This window comes from Haliaeetus albicilla, chromosome 1 (genome assembly GCF_947461875.1).
Source record: "Haliaeetus albicilla chromosome 1, bHalAlb1.1, whole genome shotgun sequence".
NCBI classification, from domain to species: domain Eukaryota; kingdom Metazoa; phylum Chordata; class Aves; order Accipitriformes; family Accipitridae; genus Haliaeetus; species Haliaeetus albicilla.
Genome location: NC_091483.1, coordinates 76,071,915 through 76,091,668, shown reverse-complemented (window position 1 = coordinate 76,091,668; position 19,754 = coordinate 76,071,915). Strand labels below are relative to the sequence as shown.

The window sequence follows — 19,754 nt, the reverse complement described above, 5'->3', positions numbered from 1 at the left end:
CAGACTACACTGCCGCTTGAGGCTTGGCTGAACAGACACAGGTCTGCTGGTACGGGAATGTGTCAGAAGCTGGAACGCCAGTAGTTCAGGCTGTAGAGGCAATTGGTAACTGTGGTAGAAAGGACAATCTGGGTAGCCAGCAAAATCATGTTTTTTTATCAGTGGAATCACTTAGCAATTGCAGAATGATGGCTTCAGGATAGTGTTTCAGTAAGATGTGCTTGGGCTATTGGACGTTGTTTGAGTAGTACTTTTTACAAAGAAGTTCTAATAGTAATGCATATAAAGCTGGAGAATTCACATGCACACACACACAAAATGATTTGATGCAAATCATTAATCATAAAATTATACAAATTCACCCACAATAAATTTCAAATGCATACACACTTTCCAGCTTGACTGAAAAAACAGTAAATGTCAGTTAGGGCCTGGCAGTTAAGATCTCTAGCGTTAGTTCAGATACTGCTTTGAGAACTGGAATCTTTTTGAAAAACACAGACTATAGTGGAAAAAAATACTGAGACCTCCAAAGAACATGACAAGATATGCATAACTGAAGAGCCTGGCTGAAATCAAAACATCTCTCATAGTTTAAGGGATATTGTGAACTTGAACTATAGTCACTTCAAGATAAAATGAACTAAAAGCTGTTCAAGTTTTTTCATGCCGGTGAATTTTCTCCACCCATTTTTGTTTTAACAATGACTCTTTAAAGTTTTTTATTTTTGTTCTTTTCATTGCTATGAGAAAAATCCAAATAAGCAGGGGGAAATTACTAGCTTTACACAGTTTTAGAGCTATGTAGAGGACAGTGAAAATTATTATAAATCTTCTAATCTTTTTCAGTTATAAGTTATCTTAGGCTTTATTGGCAAAGGAAGGGTTCCAAATGGACATGTTTTATTATATCATTTCATATGTCCATTTGCTTGCTAATATTTATCAACCACAATAAAGTGTTCCTTGTAAATGCTTTACTTTTAAAGTAATACTTTTGTAATCTGTAAGAAAGGTTAGGCTTGTAGGAAGACATCATTATATTTTATCAGATATAATTGGAAAAATAACCAAGCTTTCAGGCTTACAGTTCTTGTATTTGGTCTGATTTCATCTAATAAAACATATTACCTCTCCTTACAAACTTTCTTTTTCAGCACAGATTTTCTCAGCATGGCTGGATTTCCTCCAGAACTGTAATAATAACTTAGAAGGTTGCTGTTTTTGCAGGCAAACTTACAGTATTTAGTATGTGATTGTTTATGAATTATTGAGACATTGCTACTCTCAGTACAAACTGATATTGCATGTTCATCATAGACGCAGTAAATTAACTTTTTAAACAATTTTACTTTTCCGTGGATTTGGGATTAGTATTACTTGTTTTGCTCTGATGTGCTGAGAATTTTCTTGCTTTTTAAAAAATTATTATTATAACTTTAGCAAGACTTTGTTGTATTCTAGTAACTGAGGTGATGTCCTGATGGACACATTTACAGGGAGCTTCAGAAGGCATAAATTTGGTTTGCATGTACTATTTGTATCTGCTGGTATAGTTCTAATTGCCACTGGATTTTACTAAATCAATCCCTGATAAAAAGGATTCTCACAATTTTATGAGATTCGTACATGTGTTACCCTGTTTAACAAAGAGGCAGCTAAGGACTAGGGTAGATGAAATTATGTGCTTACGGCCACGTAAGAAACCTAGATGAGGTAGGTCTTTAACTCAATTCTCCAGCATCTGATCAGTGATTTTTACTTTACATTTTTCCTCTTCTGAAACTTAACTGGGCTAAACCATGGAGGAGAAAGCTGGAGTTAAAAATAATGTTGTACTCTTCCCAATTTTCAGTTGTATTAATGAGGGGGATATGTAAATCCATCTTAATCTGTTAATCCCTTTTTTTACTGTTGGGTGATGTAAATTAGCTTGAAGGAAGATGTTTTGAAAGGGATTGACACTTACATAGAAGAGGTTTTGATCTGCAGCTCTCAAAACCCTTTTCAAAGGCGACATTGTGGACTGAGGTTTTCAAACTGATGGAGGAGGGGAGTGAGAAGAGCAAAAGAGGGAAGAGAAAAACAAGAAGGAAAATTAAAAAAAACAGTAATTAAAAAATATTTTTTATTTCAGTAAATGTTTTGGAAAAAGTTAATGATAGCAATTTTCACATTATTTCTTAAAATCTCTTGAAATCCTGCTTCTTTTAAATCAATAGGAGACCATAATTGAGTTTAATGGCAAGAAGATCAGGCATAATAGGAAGACACTGGACACAGAGCAATCTGACCATCAGGTATAATTGACTCACTGGTACTATGCTGTTTCATAGGATAATGATGAGTGTGTAATTTACTGTGACTAAATGGAATAGATTGTACACTGACATGCGGAAAGCCCGGTAGTGCAGTTGTATCTTAATTACATATCAGGTGATACAGAACAAGGGAAGTCACTCCACTATTGAACTAGGTACCCAGCTTCTTTGCAAACTGCCAAATGCAAAGCTGCCAGATACCTTGCAAAGATCTCCATTTAATACTAGCACTTAAAATGCAAGCCTTGAAACTGAAATAGAAATATCACAGTCCTAACCTGCAGGCTACACAGAATCTTTCCGCAGTAATTGGGGGAATAACGCGGCAAAATGCTGATGCTGGTGGGGCAGGGATAAACCAGTTCTTTGCACGTTTGACAACATGGCAGGAAAATGCAGAAGAGGGAATGAGCAAGCAAAGGGAAAGCTGATCCAAGCCAAGCATGGGTGGTGATGAACATGAAAAAACAATGGCGGATTTAAGGGTTTTTTTGTTTTACTGTCATTTGCTATTTGCTTTTTCACTGTTAAAATGTTCACAGATGAAATGCTAAAGATCCTGATGGTTCACACACAAACCTTTACAAAATTGATTCCAGAACCAGCTTTTCAGAAGAGCCCGCAGGAATCCAGGGAGGAAGCTCAGAGAAGGGCGATTCAGTCACATGTGCAGAGATGACAGGATTGTTGCATCTTTGAGTAAATTCAGTTAAAGGTCTTTGGAAAACGTATTTCTGGCAGCTATGTGAGGTACGAGGACAGATGAACATGGGTATAGAGAGAAGTCTTCTGTGTAAAACCATAAACATGAAAATCCTCAGTGTTATAACAGCTGATTTACAAGTGTGATCCTATCCTCTTGGCTGATGTATTGTGACTGTGTTTTACCTCCTACAGCTTGAATTTAAGAGGCAGGTTCTGTTACTGACAGCTCAAACAACCCATACCCTGATGAATACAGAGAAGGAGCTGTAAAACCAACCTACTGCAGTGCCACAGACCCAGGGCCAAGTGTGTCAACTGTATCCACCGAAGCATGGGACACAGATGCTCAAATATGTTAGCTACAGGCATAATTTCATCAGTGTAGTGTTCCAAAGGGGATAATTAGCTAAAATAGCAAAACAGTCTATATTAATTTACACTTTCCTTACCTCTTCAAATGTGTCTCATATTATTATCTTAAGTCTGTTTATACACAGACTTGCACTGCCTCATTACTGTTTGACAGTAGCTTAGTTCAACTAGTTAAAACTCTGTGGGCCTTTTTACAATTCTAATATGATAAAGCTTGCTCTGATAAATGTATAGGTTTAAAATAATCCACAATAATCAGGGTTAAAGTCTCAAAAATGTCAGTCTTGATGCACTTTTAATCTACAGGGATTCCTTTTATGGTTCTTAATGCTTTGTTTTACGTGATGTATCTTTATATTCCACACAAAAATCATATAAAAGCTTTTAAGGCTGCAAAATCAAGCATTCTAAAGTTAGAAAATGCCAGAATTCATGTTGTTTGCAGAACTTTGATTTGCCTCCCCTTGCATTTGATTGCAAGGTAGTCATTAATGACATGATCCCATTCAGTGCACAGAAAGGCTGGTAGTCACTTAATGAGCAACTATTCAATATTTTTTTCACTTTTGGATGCTTGATGTGGGACTCCATGCCTTACTACTTACTGTTCAAATCCTGCTCCAAAGACAGAGTTAGTAACTTTGTTATGGACTTTTCAGTGGTATACAACAGCATTAAGTGAGTTTCACAAACAGAATTCAATGTATTTTGATAACAACCTCATAAAGTAAGGAGAAGATAGCATTACAACTAATCACATTACATTGCAGCTACATTTTTAGCCATAAAAGCACAAGGCTAGAATTTAGGCTTTCAGCAAAGCCCTGCACCCAGTTCACGGCCACCCATGAAAAATGGGTTTTTAAGTGGCTAATTTAGTAGTCTGTGTGTAATACAAAAATAGAATCCAGTCCTTCTGAGCAGCATACAAATGCCTTAGCCAGCAACACCCCCCTCCCCCCTTTTTTTTTTCCTGCAGTCATTTTGTTAATTTTCTGCAACAAAAGAGCCAGGATCCTCTGGACAAGATCTGATTCATTATACAATCCTGACTCACCTCCATACCATGGTCCATTCTGTGCACGGAGTAGCTTTATACAGCTCTCTACCAATGAGCTGGATATGCTTCCCTAAAAATGATGGAAAAGTTGCAGAGGGAGAGAAAAGGAAAAAAAAGGCCATCCCTGTGTGTATTTCTAGCAGGTCTGATGGTCTAGGTATTTCCCTGACTCTCTATCCCGATGTGGCTTCAATGACTGCTTTGGGCAACTGCGTGTCTGTGCTGGTGCTGAGCGTGTAGGGTAAATGGATAAAAAAACTACCCTTGGAAGATGGGTAAAAAACAGTTCATGAGGTGTGTGGAAGATGAGTGCTGAGATGGGGAGAAGGAATTCTGGTTGCTAAGAGGCTTAGGGGAATTTACTGGTAGGAAAAGGAGGCCTCATTTACCTCTGGAAGGATGTGTCATGCTGTTTCCCACCACTGACCCAGATTGCTAATGGCATGATCCTGACCTGGGAAAGATAACAGGATGCCCTCCGCCCTGAGAGGTTAAGCACAACCCTGCACCATAAATCAATGCACCACTTCTCTCCTTAAAAAGAGCAAGATAAAATGAGTTCCTCTCTTCCTTTTCCTGATGGGTGATGGAGCTACACCCCCGAAGAAGTGATAACATAGGTGGGGGTTGTTTTGCCTCAGAATTCCTTCTTGTAGGTCTCCTTCAGCTTCATGATCTTTATATGACAGTGTCTGTGAAGCTGTTGAGTGCCTCTGCTGGGACTGTCAGTGAGTGATCAGTGCATAAACAGGATAATTCCTAGTGGTTTTCTCATGTCTGTGGTCCTCTGGATACTCTTCCAAATGGCAGGAGAGCCTAGAACTCCTCAAGGTACAAGGGTGCTCTCTAACTCCCAGCTTTTGGAGTACAGTGCAGCGGACAGTGGAGGGTGGCACCATTAGTATATTAAAGGTCTGCAAGTCTTTCCTGAGACAGGGACATTTTGCATAAGCACCCATGTGTGAAGTGTAACAACGGCATGATGTGGCACAAGGGCCTATTTCAGGTCTGCTGCACAGCTTTGCTCATGGTTGAGTGACTGGGGCTACTCCAGGTGGAAGGTGCACCAAAGTGCAGTCTGCACAGGTTGCATGAGCAGTGCCCTGTAAGGTGATCTCATGGCCAGACACCTTTAGTGTATATTGTCCTGGAGTTCCACCTGAGGCACCTTCAGCACCCCATCAAGTACTCCCAGAGCTAGATCTTGCAGACTATCAAGGGCTTCAGGTCTCAAGGACAAATGTGTCGCTGCTATAGGGCATTACAGGCCTATCAACACTGCTTCAATGGTGCTTGGAGAATTCCTGTCCCTTCTGCAGTACAGGCAGACAGGATCCCCTGTGGCATTACCGATATGCCAGGAGAAAAGATTGAGAACTCAGTGCCAGCACTGAGAAACAGAAGATCGAGTGTTTGATGGATTTTTGTGCCCCAGGATGAGGCACACTCAATGAATCTGTATGTGCAGTAAATGTAAAGAGCCTCTGGCACCTGGGAGCTTGAGAGTAACATTCATGGACTTGAGCTCACAAGCTCCCATAGGTCTTTACAGAACATACTTGAACTGAGATTTTCAAAGGCTTATTGCCTGGCACAAATTTGTGCAGTGACTCATAGGAGCAGTGAGAAACATATCCCTGATACAGATAGCTCCTCTGTTAAATTTCAAGGCTCTGCATCAAACTAGAAGGTGCACAAACTTTTTAACAGAACAATCTTGCATTTCTTTTATTAAGATGGGCATTCTTCCATCTTTTATTCTCACAGACAGCTGAACCAACGTTTTAATAAACAAGCAAACAAAATACCCTTCAGGTCCTCAGCAGTCAGCCAGCACAGAAAATCTCACTTGAACAGTTAAGGTTAAAAGTTGTAACGTACTGATTGTACTGATAACGAACCTATTTATTAATGAAAGTGTCAGGCTGCCTTAACTATGTGTGTCCATATAAATAGCCACATGGGAGTTATGACATGCAGTAACTTACTTTTACAAGCTACTAATGCATGAGATCTTGTACCTTTTATTTCTGCAGCTATGTTCCTCAAATCAGTTTAGTGATGCAAAGCATTAGTTTTAGGTGAGTGAACTCAACCCTATATGTTTTAAATGAGAGAAATCATTAATTATTGATTGATAATTATTAATTAGCCCATACAAGACTGAACAAATATGAAATATGTGAGCTAAGCTCATAGCAACAGTTTAGAACATGAAGGGATGCATCTCGCACTATATGGACTTTCAGTTTGTTTATTACAGAAAACAAGCATAGATGTGTTTTAATTTCCACTAGATAGATCTGTCCAGATAATACCTGTTCTCATTTCTATAACCAAAAGGTGGCAGCATATTGTCTACTTTCCCTTTCCATCCATCCTAGCTCTAAGCTCCTAAATGACCTTACTTGCTCAGTTTGTCGGAATGCCAGGAAGTTCAGAACAATCATGCTGACTAAGGAACGCTGATGAGATCTTATGTGAAATCAACTGTTTGTCACCTTTAAATAGAAACAGGAATAGATCAAGGACTGGCGATTTTATTCCATTGTTTCAATGACAGCCTGATTGACTCTTGGAAATGTGAAGGGTTAAATTTCAGCTCAGTGGTGTAACTTCAGAAGGGACACCTGTCTATAGAGCTTAACACTTTTATTAACAGTAATGATTGTTAAGAAGCCAGAGCCGATAGTATCTGGCAGATACTAATGATATGTCAGACTTAAAATCAGTTTTGTTCATACTTAGGTACTTCCTGCTTTGGTAAACGGACAAGAGGCCAGTGGGCATCCAAAGGAGCAGCAAAGGTAGGGCAAATACTTTATGCAGTGAAATACCAAGGTGAAAAGGACATGAATGTACCAGTTGAGTTTTGCTGCATGAGTGCATTAATTCAGAGGCTTCTGGAAAGATGCCCAGATACACCCATTTCCCATTTTGGCAGGTGAAGAGATCTGGAGGCAGAGGACAGCTTCTGAAACATAACCTGCTCTCAGATCTGCAGGGGTCCTGTATACTTGGCACGATGCCACAAGTCCTCAGGAAACATGACTGCTACAGAACACTGCAGTGTGTGTCCTTAACAACTCAAAACACCCCCATGCATATCAAACTGATTCCTGCTCTTTACACTGGCTTCCCATACTCAAACTCAGGGTCTCAGTCATGATTTCCCTGCTGCTCCTTGGCTTGGCCAGGCAACTGTAAATGACACTGCTCTGGGATGTTGGCTGGAGTTCCTGAGGCACTATGAAGATTTTTACCACAAGGGTAAATAAAGCCTTTCAATGAGAGAGAGTTGAGAACTTCAGTTAGCCCCATTTGCCAGCTGGAGAATAGATGCACAGAAAGCATGAGAATATGTCTGATAATTACAGAAAATTTTAGGGTCATTTTCAAGCCCCAACTCAGTAGATGCCTATGAAGAAATGCCCTAAGTACAAGCCTCAACAGCCACCCCGTCTGAGTCCAGAAGCTTTTGTGAAGTACTTAGTTCATCTGGGTGCTCCAGCTTGCAAGTATGGGTAGTGGTGAGCAGCATCCCACATGGCACCATACCTCCTGTCTGTGCTGTCCATAACTAGAGATCAGACTTAATGGAGAAAGACACTTTATAGATAGAGCTGGATGGATGATTAAGGAGAACGATGTGGAAGCTGGTGCTGACAAGCAAGATACAGATGGAGGGAAGGTTGCTTGGGTGGCTGAGAGCATGTGATCCTTCATCTCAGTCATAACTGCCAGCAAAGATGCATTTTTGGTGAGTAGCTCCCAGACTGAAGACACAACTCTTCTAGATATTAAGAATCATCTTAAATTATTACTCATCCCTCCAAATGGAAGAGCAAGTTTTTGGCCTGCTGTCTCTGACACAGAAGCATCATACACTTAACTAAAAAAGCTCCTCAAAGCTCACATGCTCCCTCTTAAGAGTAGAAGAGGAACAACAATGGTTATTTGAGAATTTTATGTGATGTTAGCCCAGCACATGAATGCAAAATAAAAAATATACATAGCAACGAGGCCGTGTAAAAGCACATATGGAGGAGAATTTCCAGGCTTTAGTCTGGCTCTGTCATAAGTAGAGATGGCTTTGAGGGAGGCTGGAGAATTTTGATGTGGTGCTTGTATCAAGATGCTCTTCAGCAGCACAGCAGCGGGTGGGTGGTTTGCTGTGCAGTATTTCTGTTGCTGTCTATTGTGTGAGTGGCTGCTCCTGGCCTGTCAGTGCCTGCAACTTGCCTTCCTATTTAATCTGGCCTCAGTTCAGTCACCTTTCCACAATGTCAGCGTTGGCTCCTGGAGATGATAACCAGCAAAAGGTGGCACACATGGTGAGCCCCGGCCACTGCAAGTCTGTTACCCAGAATGAAGGATGCCCCTCGCCAGTCACACTTGGTTTAATGTCTAGCATTGGAGAGACAGCAAAAAGGGACTGTAACTAATTTTCTGCTACGTACTTACAAATGCACAGGTGGGAAAATCCTCTCTAAATTGTCTTATATTTTACATGCTGTCAGCCAAGGGATGAGTTAATTCAATTCAGCCATGCCAATATGAGCAGATTTCAAAGCTGCTTGTCTGTTGCTCCCTCCATTTCCCATCTCTTGTTGAACAGCTGGTCTCTAGAAACAGAAGAAATATTTCTGTTCAGACATTTCAAAACCAGCTTGAAAAGATAAAGGACTGAGCACCTCAGTATGTTCTCTCCCTCCCTCAGTGTTAGTGCAGCTGGAAAATTGTCTGTATGACTAGTAAATCTCAGACCTTTTTAGACCTGGAATAGACATTCAGCACAGGTTCTATTTTGAATGGGAATCTATTTTCCTCTATCTCTTATTTTAAAAGCATCTGTAGTTCACAGCTACGCTCAAAACTGACAAGTCTGCATGTCAAATGGAAATGCCAACATAGTATGGTGTGACATGAACAGCGCCCAAACATTTTCTTATGGCTTTTTTTTTGCTGGTGCAACAAAGGTATTTTTTAACATTTGTCTGTCTTAGATGAAGATGGGTTCTTAAGACTGTATTTTGTTTATTCTGGAGAGTTACCATTTCTGCTACCTTTATATCCTCCTTTTTTTCTCCAATGACATTTGCAATTTAACACTGGTTAGAAGATAGAAAAGCCGGAATTCACTGATTCAGAAACATCCCACACCACAATATCCAGTCTCTTTTCCGCCTAGATAAAAAGTGCTAGCAAAAAAGCACAACCTGCATCAGATTTAAGCAGCTGATCTCAAGATAAAAGGTGACTCATGGCATAATCAATCTTCAAAGCCCGTTTTTATGCAAAAGGTGAGTTTAATCCTCTGTTAATTTCGGTGTGTAGAAAGAAGCAATTTTCAGCTCCAGCTTGGAAGGAACTAATTGCCATGTACAGCATTCTATAGCATAAAGATGGGATTTCCAAGTATAGTGTGTGCTTTTGCCCTCCAAGATACTTTTACACTTAGAGCTAGGCCTAGTCCATAAAATCCCCTCTTGTTTTGGTAGTTGCTGTTAGTTAATGGGAAGCAGCAGGCTTTTTGAATAATCTAATGACTCCTGACTGTGCTTAATTGCAGCCTTTTAAAAAAATATATCTGACACTTTCTCCAATAAATAAAATAGTTGACTAAGCAGAAACAGTCCAACCAATAAAATAAGTGATAGTAAAACAGCAAATATTTCCCTCTCTTTCAGAGTTTTTAAATTTCACAATATGTGTATGCTTTTTTTTTTTTTTCCCCAGCAAGCCTGGAGCAGAAAAACAGTTTTGCAGGTCTAAGTGATAATAATGAGGAGAGACACTCCTGAGGTTCAGGATAAAGAGGGCTACATTCTGCTGGTCTGTAAGTGCTTCATTTTTCTCTCCTCAAAAAGAGGGTATGTATTCCTGTAGAAACCTGGCTGGAACCAGGTCATCCTGCCTCTCAAGGAAACAAGGTCCTGCAACTGGTTGGTTAATGGGAGGTACTTTTCCTCTCTGGAAGGCAGCAGCTCTTGCTGAGCTCAGAACTCAGTTTGAACCAGGAGCTGACAGCTACTGCCTCTCACAAATGCCTCTCTAAAGAAGCTGTGGCTCCTGGCCCTGCACCAGCCCAACAGCATGCTGTCTGCCCGCTTGCCATCTTGGGTGTCCTGCATTGCTGATCTGTCTTCTAAACGATGTGTGAAGCCCCTCCAGTAATATCAATACAACAGGGCAGTGAATCAAATCGTGCACATCAAGGGAAAAATGTTAAATACTTCTAGCTTTAAAATTGCCTAACAGATGTTCTTTGTTTTTGACTCAAAACCATTCAAGTTTAAATACAAAAACAGCTGAGCCAAGTGGGAATGTTTCAGTCTCAAAAAAACCCACGGGAACCAACAAGGAATGGTAGGTTTGTTTTGTTCTTACACCGGTGCATCAATTCTGTTTAAAGTGCTTTCCCTAAATTAACTTCTGTTCCAGGACAGTGTATGAAAAAATTAGCAATTGGAGAGGTTAAGTGAGGATCACAATAAAAGTTGTAATTCAGCCTTAACAATCCAGTACACTGTAGCCACGTTTATCTGCCATGCATAGTGCATGTTTTTTCAAACACTCCAGGGAGCCCTGGTACCTCTTTGTCAAAAAGGATACCTCATCTAATGTTACTTGAAAACCTTTCTTTGCCTCAACTATATTGTAAAGTTGACATAAATCCACTAGAATGTGTTTTTTTTTAAATCTTGAAAAATATTTATTTCGAATTGCTTATTAAAAAATCTCCCCATATGACAACCACATGCCCTAGATGTGAACCCATTGCCCCATAGTGATTCAGGGTCGTATTAGATTAGACAGTATCTCTTGAGAGGTGGCTGCTCATATTAGCAAAATTAGTGTATCACAAGTGCACTATTAGAATAGACGTTGCAGGATTTTATGCTTTGAAAAACTGGATCTTTTAACCCTCACATAATCTCTTTTTTCTCCCTCCTGATGCAATTTCCAGAATGTAGTGGGAAACTAAGTTAAAGACACCTGCTTTCTGAGGAGAGGATGCTGCTCTCTGGGATAAAAATGCAGGATGCTTGCCCAGAGAAGATTTCCTTGGCAAGAGAAAATTATTTATGCAACTGAGAGCTCTGCCTTGTTCTTTTCTTTCCTTCTTTGAGATGTGGAGATGAGAAGTAGTTTGTGCATTATCACAGATTCAAACATAGCACTTAAAATAATGCAGGATGGTGCTGTGGGCTGCCCACATTCCTGGGGACAGGGCGCTCCTCCCTGTTGCAGACTCCTTATCCAGAAGGAATGAAGAGGAATAACTGGGTGGTTACTGCCTTGTCTCTCCTATATCCCTAAAAAATAAGTAGAAAGTCCTAGAAAACACAAATGGGCCTCGGTGTGGAAAAGGTGGAGAACCTCTAGTGAGGGCCTTTTCAGTACTTTAGGGCCTCTTGCTAATGGCTGAGGGTTCGACTTGGAGCCAGTTGTTATTTTGGGGGGGATGGATTGGATAGATTTTTCTCCCAGCCCTTCCTTGCCTATAACACTATATATACTATATATACTTCCTTTTTTAAAAAGTGTATGTTTGTGTCTTACTGTCCCCAAATAGCTGATATACACTGTTTCAGCGCAGTCCCAGTACCCACATTGCCTTATTGACTGATCTTGGGGAAACTATGCCAGTGACTATCTCCGCAGTATTTTGAGAGACTTCCACGCATGTTTGAAGTTCTCAGGGTAGTTACATGACTTTTAAAACCGGGAGTCTCTCTTTGTTTTATGTTCAATTACGTCTTTGTTTACAGTCTGCACTGCTTGGAGCTTGCTGTGTTAGGAGCAGAAAGCAGCTGAGCTGATGCTAATTCTGGCAGATGGGACAAGCGTGTAGTCATTCAGTGACACTCCACGTTGCCCTTTACAAAGCTCTCTATGATCTGTTCTGGCATAGTATGCCAGACTATCAACTACGAGGGGATGAGAAGCCAATGTGTTTGCTCCAGCCATCTTTCTAGAGAACAGCATTTTGGCAGAGGGATAAGGCAGTGGAGAGGTGCACAAGCAACTATTTCTTTGGAGGGTCACTAAACTGCACTCAGACAGCTGAGGGCCCAAGCTGGGGGTCACCATTCACACACTGTAGCTGAGCATCGGATTGCAGGAGAGTATCAGGGGCTGAGAGAACAAAGGATGTCAAATGGGGGACAAAGAACCGAGTCAGAGGTGGAGAGAATGAATAATTACGGTAGAAACTGTGGAAGAGAGAAGAGGAATACATGAAAGGAGCAGAGGCAAAGTAAGAAAGGGAAGAGCTTAGCTGACAGACACCTCTTTCCTTTTCTCTCAGCTGCCACACTGTCCTGTGCACATCTCTAAGCACTCAGTAAATATCTTCCGTGATTTCTCTTCCTCCTCACCTTGAAGATCTGGCTGCACTGTAAATAACCTGCTCCTGCTTTTAAACATGAGCACTATTTCAAGCTATTAAAATTGTATAAGCACCTGTCCAACTCCCACTCAGGCAGTGCTGAGTTTTGGAAGAAGCATTCAGCTGTTTTGGCAGGCAGATTCACCTATCAGACAGACATGCTTATGGCTTTCTGACAGTTCTGGATTCCAGCATAACAGTGAAAATCCTGTTTTTCTTGATTTGCTGAGGTTTAAATTTCTAAAAACAGTAATCCACAGAAGTCATGGTAATGGGACATATCTAGAGAGTACCCCATGCAACAAAATTGCATGATGACGTCCCATTCCTTATGATGTGTCACCGTGATGTCTACATCCCTTGAGCAACACTTTGTAGTTCATGCATCAGTTCTAGACCTTCAAAGTCAGGATATCCATTTCTTCCTCAGTGCTGTATATCACAACTGACATTTTTTAGAGGATCTAGAAAAAAAATTGTTTGTTGTCCACCTCCAAATATAAAGCATTCTTGTTCATCACAATTGCACCAATCTTGTCTGAGGACTTGAAAGGTTTAAGAAAATGGATCTTTCCCCCACTTTTCCAGCTAAACTAGCTCTTCTTCTTCTCTCCCCTACCCAACCTACTTTCTTATCTCATACCACTTTTGCTTTGTGGCTATGTTAACTTCAGCTCCCCACTTTTGTCTGTATCCTGCATGACCGTCCTTGCTCTTTTCTCCACAAAAGGAAATCTCCCTTCAATCTGACCTGTATGTGGGGCTGCTCCCTACATGTCCTTCAGCCTACTTGACAAAATTAGATTTATCGTTATCTCCTTCTCATATCAGTAAATGAGTTATAGATGAATCTTTGCCCTTTCATGGAGAGGGATGGGAGTACAAAGAGTTTTCTTGAATGGATGGGCAGCTTATTATTTTTTGTCCATAAGAGGAAAATATTCCTTTTCCTGGCTTTTCAGTTTTCTAAGATTTTCTGCCATCTATTAATCATAGAACCATAGGATGGTTTGGGTTGGAAGGGACCTTTAAAGATCTAGTTCAGCCCCCCTACCATGGGCAGGGACATCTCTCTGTAGATCAGGTTGCTCAAAGTCAGATCCAGCGTGACCTTAAAATAATATATATCTGTCTGTTTTAGATTTTTTTTAATATACCTATTATCATGGCATATTTGTTTCCCTTCTACATCCTCGTTGCCTTAGAATACACTTTTTTGCCCATGGTAGGGATTTTTGTTGCTTTTTGAGAAAGTAGATGTGGAGATTAGAAAGAGTTCAGGAGAAAAAGCAGCATTTCAGTGGAGCATTTCAGCATTTCAACCTCCTGGGAGATTGCTGGATATTGAAAGGCTTTTATTGAGTGGAAGATTTTGCAGCATTTTCTAATTCTGATCAGACTCTGGATTCACCATATTTCTTCTGAAGCTACTTGTGCAGACAAATGCCCTCAACAAGACTGATTTGTTCTCAGCTCTCTTAAAGTGTATTCTGCATAGTCTCAGAGCTGCAGAACTACCGCTGTGTTTTGTAAGATGAGTTTGATATTGCTGGGGCATGAGATACTGCCTTGCGTATTCTAACAGGTGTTGGAAGTGAACAGTCTTAAACCAGAGCTGCCATGGATTTGGTTGCCTAAAACTAGATGAGGATCTTACACTAGCTAGAGCCTAGATGCTGTCTTTCTGCATACATTCATGTGATATACAACAGTGAGCAGTGAAAGCCAGTAACATAGCCAGGAGGACAAGTGCAGAAGAAAACAAAGGTAATTCCCAGGATGCTAGAAATGAAAGAATGCATTGCTTAGAAACCAAGCCTGGATGTCAGAACATAGGAAGGCAACCACCTCCAGCATGGGAAGTGTCCTGCACTGCATTTGGGCAGCACGTTTGGCATTGGAGTGCTAACAGAGGTTGACAGTAGTTGATACTACTAACTGTAACTTAGTAAATGAGAAGACTGACATAGGATTGTTCATGATTTTTCTTTCAGAAGAAGAACCCAATCTGTTGTTTTGAGGGTTGTAGACCCACTTTTTTTTTTTTTTTTTGCCAACAGTTAGAAAAAGTTCTCCAAGGAACAAATAACCCATTCTGCCCTTGTGGTCACTGTGTCTCCCTTCTAGAATGATAACCAGGTGAGCTTGAGGACTCAGGGAGTGTAATCTGCCAATGAGTGTGTGTTAGAACTTGATCCCTGCCTAGATTGAGTTCTAGACCTCCTGACCATGGGAGTCTGTCCCAGCTCTTATCACTGATACTTGACTCAGTCATTTATGCGGTAACTAGCCATGCTTTTAGCAGGGGTGGTTCTGGTCTGTTTTCTAGCCTCTCAGCCAAGATTGTGACCACTCTAATGATACTTAAGGAACACTAATTGCTCATTTGTCACTGGCTAGTGTCTAAAAACATACCTGGGTCACAAATGAGGAATTCATTCACAGGGTATTTTGAAGGCAGACAAAAGTAAACTCCTAGCTGGAAACTGTGCAGTCACAGTTAGTGCAACATCAGGATAGTACTCCACTAACCAGCTTACATTCTGTAGCACTGTCATTGTAGAAGGGAGAAGAAAATTGTAAAAAGGAGAAGCTGCATCTGTCAGCTTGCAAATATCTTGTAAACACAAACTCAGGTGAAAGACACTGTTTTCAAACATAGATGTGTGAAGGAACATCCATCTTTAATTCATTAAATTGTAGAGATATTAATGTCAGAATTATTGATCATCAATGAGATCCAAGTATTGCTGTCATAAAAGTCACCCTGGATCAGTCTCAGGTAACTGACTGCAAAGCAGTTGATTCCTAGAGCAAGGAATGGATCTGGAGCTCCCTGACAATGGCTCTTCTGGATTCTGAAGTTTGAGAGTCTTTATGCAGACTTTGGATAATAAACATCTGCTGGGGGTAGAAGGGTCATTGATAAGCTTCTAATTTTAGCTTGTTTCCTTTATTTTCCTCAGTTGCTAGTTTTCAAGGCAGTCTTTGCAAGGAAACTGGCTAATGGTGCACTGCTGCTCAGCTGAGAGTTCTCTTTTCTAGGCCACCCATGTTAGAAGAGGCCCCTGGACTCTGAAGTCTGATTCTAGAATGGGAAGCTTGTAAAGATAGCAGTTTGTTCCCCTCCAGCTCAACGCCCATTCATATGCGTGCATATTAGTATAGTTGCTGCAAAGTACGTAAGACATCCCTGTGGACTTAGCAAACTAGTTAAAGTTGCAACTATTATGTACCTAGAAATAGCTCAAGCACAGCTTGGAACACAGCTTATTTCCCCAAAGATGTGTGTCCAGGAGGGTGGATAGGGGCAGTGCAAGCCAAGGATAGCTCAGCTAGTGCTAGCCCTTCCTGAATATTGCCATGGGATTTTTAAATGCTTCTCAACTCAAAATCAAGAGAGATGCTGAAAGATTTGACCTCAGTTTAGCATCTCATCCAAAAAGCAGTAAGTAGTTCTGACAATGCAGGTGTCCCTAAGAGCTGTGTGGAAACTTCAGACTTGGACATGAGCCCAGCCTTAGCGTTGCACTGAAACTCAAGACTTTTGGGGCCTAGAATGATTTCAGATGAGCCATACTCTGACAGATAGGGACTGCAGGAATCAGAGTTACTGACAAGGAAATTATTCCTAAAATTACTGGTGGAGAAAATGGAAGGAGGAACAATTTCAATTATTCGCTACTACCAAAATACACAAGACCTGTTCAGGGAACAAAGGAGGGCTTCATTTCTTAATCTGGTCACTTTGACACTTCCCAAGAGCTTTAAATTGGAAGGAAAAGAATAAGAGGCTTGCTCTATGAATAGCTCATATATCAGAGTGTGGGATAATGTGATCAGCTTTAGGTAGTTTGGCATTATTATTCATCACATATGCCTGAAGGCCTCAATCAACACTCCAGCCTCGTGGTGCTGCGCCAACAAGTGCAAACACAGCCCCTGCCCTGAAGCTATCGCAGCTCAGGATTACAGCAGGATGACAAGGGGGGACTCAGCGAGAAGTGTGAGGCAGTGAGATATTGGTATAACGAGCACATTTGCATACCATCAGCAGTCACAGCCAGCTTCCTCTCCAGCTTCTGCCAGGCAGCAGTGCTTTGTAGGATTCGTGGCAGAGGTAAATCTTAAAAGAGGATTTGATGGAAGACAAGATGGTACCTTGTGGGGAGATTTTTACCATGATTTAGAGGGCAGGCTGTGAGAAAGCATAAAAGTGTCTGCAGGAGATGTGACAGAATCTGTTATCTTTAGTGAGGAAAGAAAGTTTTCTGCTGTGACAAAGTATTAGATTTAAGAGCCAAGGAGAGACCAAGCAGTGAAGAGGCTTAGAGGTAAAGGCTTGAGCTTTTCTCCCAATCCCACAGAAATATTTATAGTATCAAAACATGTGCTATCAAGATGAAAAATTGAAATCTCAGAAACAGTGCTTTGATGTTTTTTAGCTGGTGGGGATCTTGGAAAAAAAATCCATTGTGTTCGACTCCATCATAAAAAGAAACTATAAATTCTCTGTGCTTATCTCATGAATGATCCCACCAGGCAGCTGGGGAGTCAGGACATTCCAGCTTTCACCCAAATGTCACTATTCACACTCAGCCCGAGGTGCTGCATGACCACCACTGCAACTTTGGGCACGCCAGTGAAATCGCCGCTGAGGGCTATTGTACATGTGCTGTGTAGTCCCAGTTCTGGTCTCTACTTCCAGTTCTGGGGTGCCCTAGGGCTAGCATCTGTACCACCCACACTTCATACATAAGGGAAATAACAGTAAGAAAGATTTTATTGAGGTTGTAATGTTCTGGTGGGGATGCACCCTGATACCCTTAAGATAAGAGCTGCTCCCACTCTGCAATTCCGTGAACTGAGTATGAAGTGTATTTTTACTCTGTTAAGCTTAGGTTTAAAAAGGAAATAATTTTGAAGCAGAAAGCCAGAAATTATCAATTTGAAAACTGTCAAAATAATTTTTTTCAAAACATTTTTCAAATAAAAAAAATCCTAGAATGGGGTGTCTACCTCCTCTGTGGAAAGTATCCTCCTTGGTGAACTGATACTTTCCAGTTGAGAAAATATTAGCTTCAGTGAAGAGAAAAGCTGGTGCTTAACAAAGTACAGAGTGAGGAGAAGTGAATAAAGAGAAAATGTGGCTAAAACACTAAAAAGGAAGTTGTTCCTTGCAGGACAAGTAGATTCAGGGCAAGGCTAAACAAGGGAGGTCACAGTAGCTGGTATGAGGTGGTTAGAGCAAGGAATTTGCCAGCTGAGAATGGCAGAAACAGATTCTTAAAATTGTATTTTGTGGAGTCAGAAGCCCATTGTATGGGTCTAGAAGAATGAATCAGTGATAACACCCAAGCTACCAGGGCTGGCTGCTTGGTGTCCCTGTTTTGATAGAAAAAGGACAGGGTTCGGGAGAACAGGGTAAGATTTACTGGGAATGATCAAGAGCACAGGTTAAGAAAAGGCATATATTAGATATATGTGTGTGTGTGTGCGCGCATATACATATGTGAATATCTATGTTATTTATCATGAAGAGAGGCCAAGGTGTGAGATTAGATGGCTGAGAATGATCATGAATAAAGTTCTGCATTTGTAATTTGTGTATAGACAGATACTTAATCAGATGAAATCCTGTATGGTTATCTCTGCAAGAAATGCTAAATCTTTTGTGCCCAAAAGAACAGTCTCTAAAAATTATTTTCCCCTTCTTTCTGTTTTTGTGATGCATAAAGATGGCAGTACTATAATTAATCCCCTCTTGACTCTGCTCGTGGATGCTGTAACTTCATATAGCATCATAGTTACACACTGAACAACCTTGAAATCTTAGCATCTTACTTAAAAAGATGAACTAATGGGAGCAAACCATTCCCCTAGGGCTGCACAGTAGACACAGGTTGTAGAGCATGTTGAAAAGAAAAATGTTAGCCAGCAATTTAGTCATAATTCTGAGAAGGAGTTTCTGCTCATGAAAAAAATAAAAGGTTGTGTGCCTGACCTTCCTGGACACTGAGTGCCCCAACCTTCACCATGAAAGCATTTAAGGTTGAGTCCCTATTGAACCAGCTAAGGCAAACACAGAGCACCTTCCACGTAAAGTTCTGTGCGTGCTTCTCAGCTCTGTGCCGGCCCTCAGCTATGCTCACTCTCTCTGGAACAAGAACTGCTAGTGTCTAATTTGTGATGGGCAATGTGTTTTGGGGGGGAAATGCGACCCCTGAACTTAGCTTTGCTTTGACAAAAGCACTTTTATCATCTGTGCTCCATTATTGTATTGCATTCAGCACAAGTGCCATCAGTGTTGTTCTGGAGTATGGCTTGTGGGACACTGAAAGGGGAACAGAGGTACAGGCTGGGAAAGGGCGTGAAGTTTACTCTCAGTTCGGACTGAAGTTCCCACTCAGAGTTTAAGTGCCTGCGCTCCTGCAGGTGTTCCTGGCAGTCCTGAGACTGGGATCACAGAAACGCGTAGGAAAGCAGGCATGAGTGGGTATGAACCCTGTAACTCAGAACCGTTCAAATGCCACACTGTGGGCTGAACAATTCCTGGCCTTCACCAAAGTCTCACCTGTGACACGTCCTGCGGTTCCTGAGTGTGATCCCATGTTTTTTCCTGGTTTCTCATAAAGCAGGTGTAATTTGTCATGGTTATTTTCAGGCGCTAGGGAAGCAAGTTGCTTGAATCAGGCACCACATCCACCTGAGCAGACTTCGGGAAAACCATTCAGCAGACTTCAAGAGAGATGAATCAAATGGCCTGGCTTTAAAAACCTTGCACAGAGCAGGTAAGTCACTGCTGGAACTCGCATGTCAAAGCAGAAAAATCCTTCCCCAGACCCACGAGACACAGCCTGTTCCTCTTTAAATCTGTGCTGTGTGCTGCAGTGCTCTGCAT

General features: G+C 41.1%; 1 long non-coding RNA gene across 1 annotated transcript; it reads left to right on the top strand.

The window, feature by feature from the left end:
* Positions 1 to 2,929: 2,929 nt before the first annotated feature.
* On the top strand, positions 2,930 to 10,701 carry LOC138686108 (uncharacterized). The gene is made up of 3 exons (XR_011325445.1): positions 2,930 to 3,071; positions 7,207 to 7,265; positions 10,198 to 10,701. It is a non-coding gene; the product is annotated as an uncharacterized lncRNA (long non-coding RNA).
* The last annotated feature ends 9,053 nt before the right edge of the window (positions 10,702 to 19,754 follow it).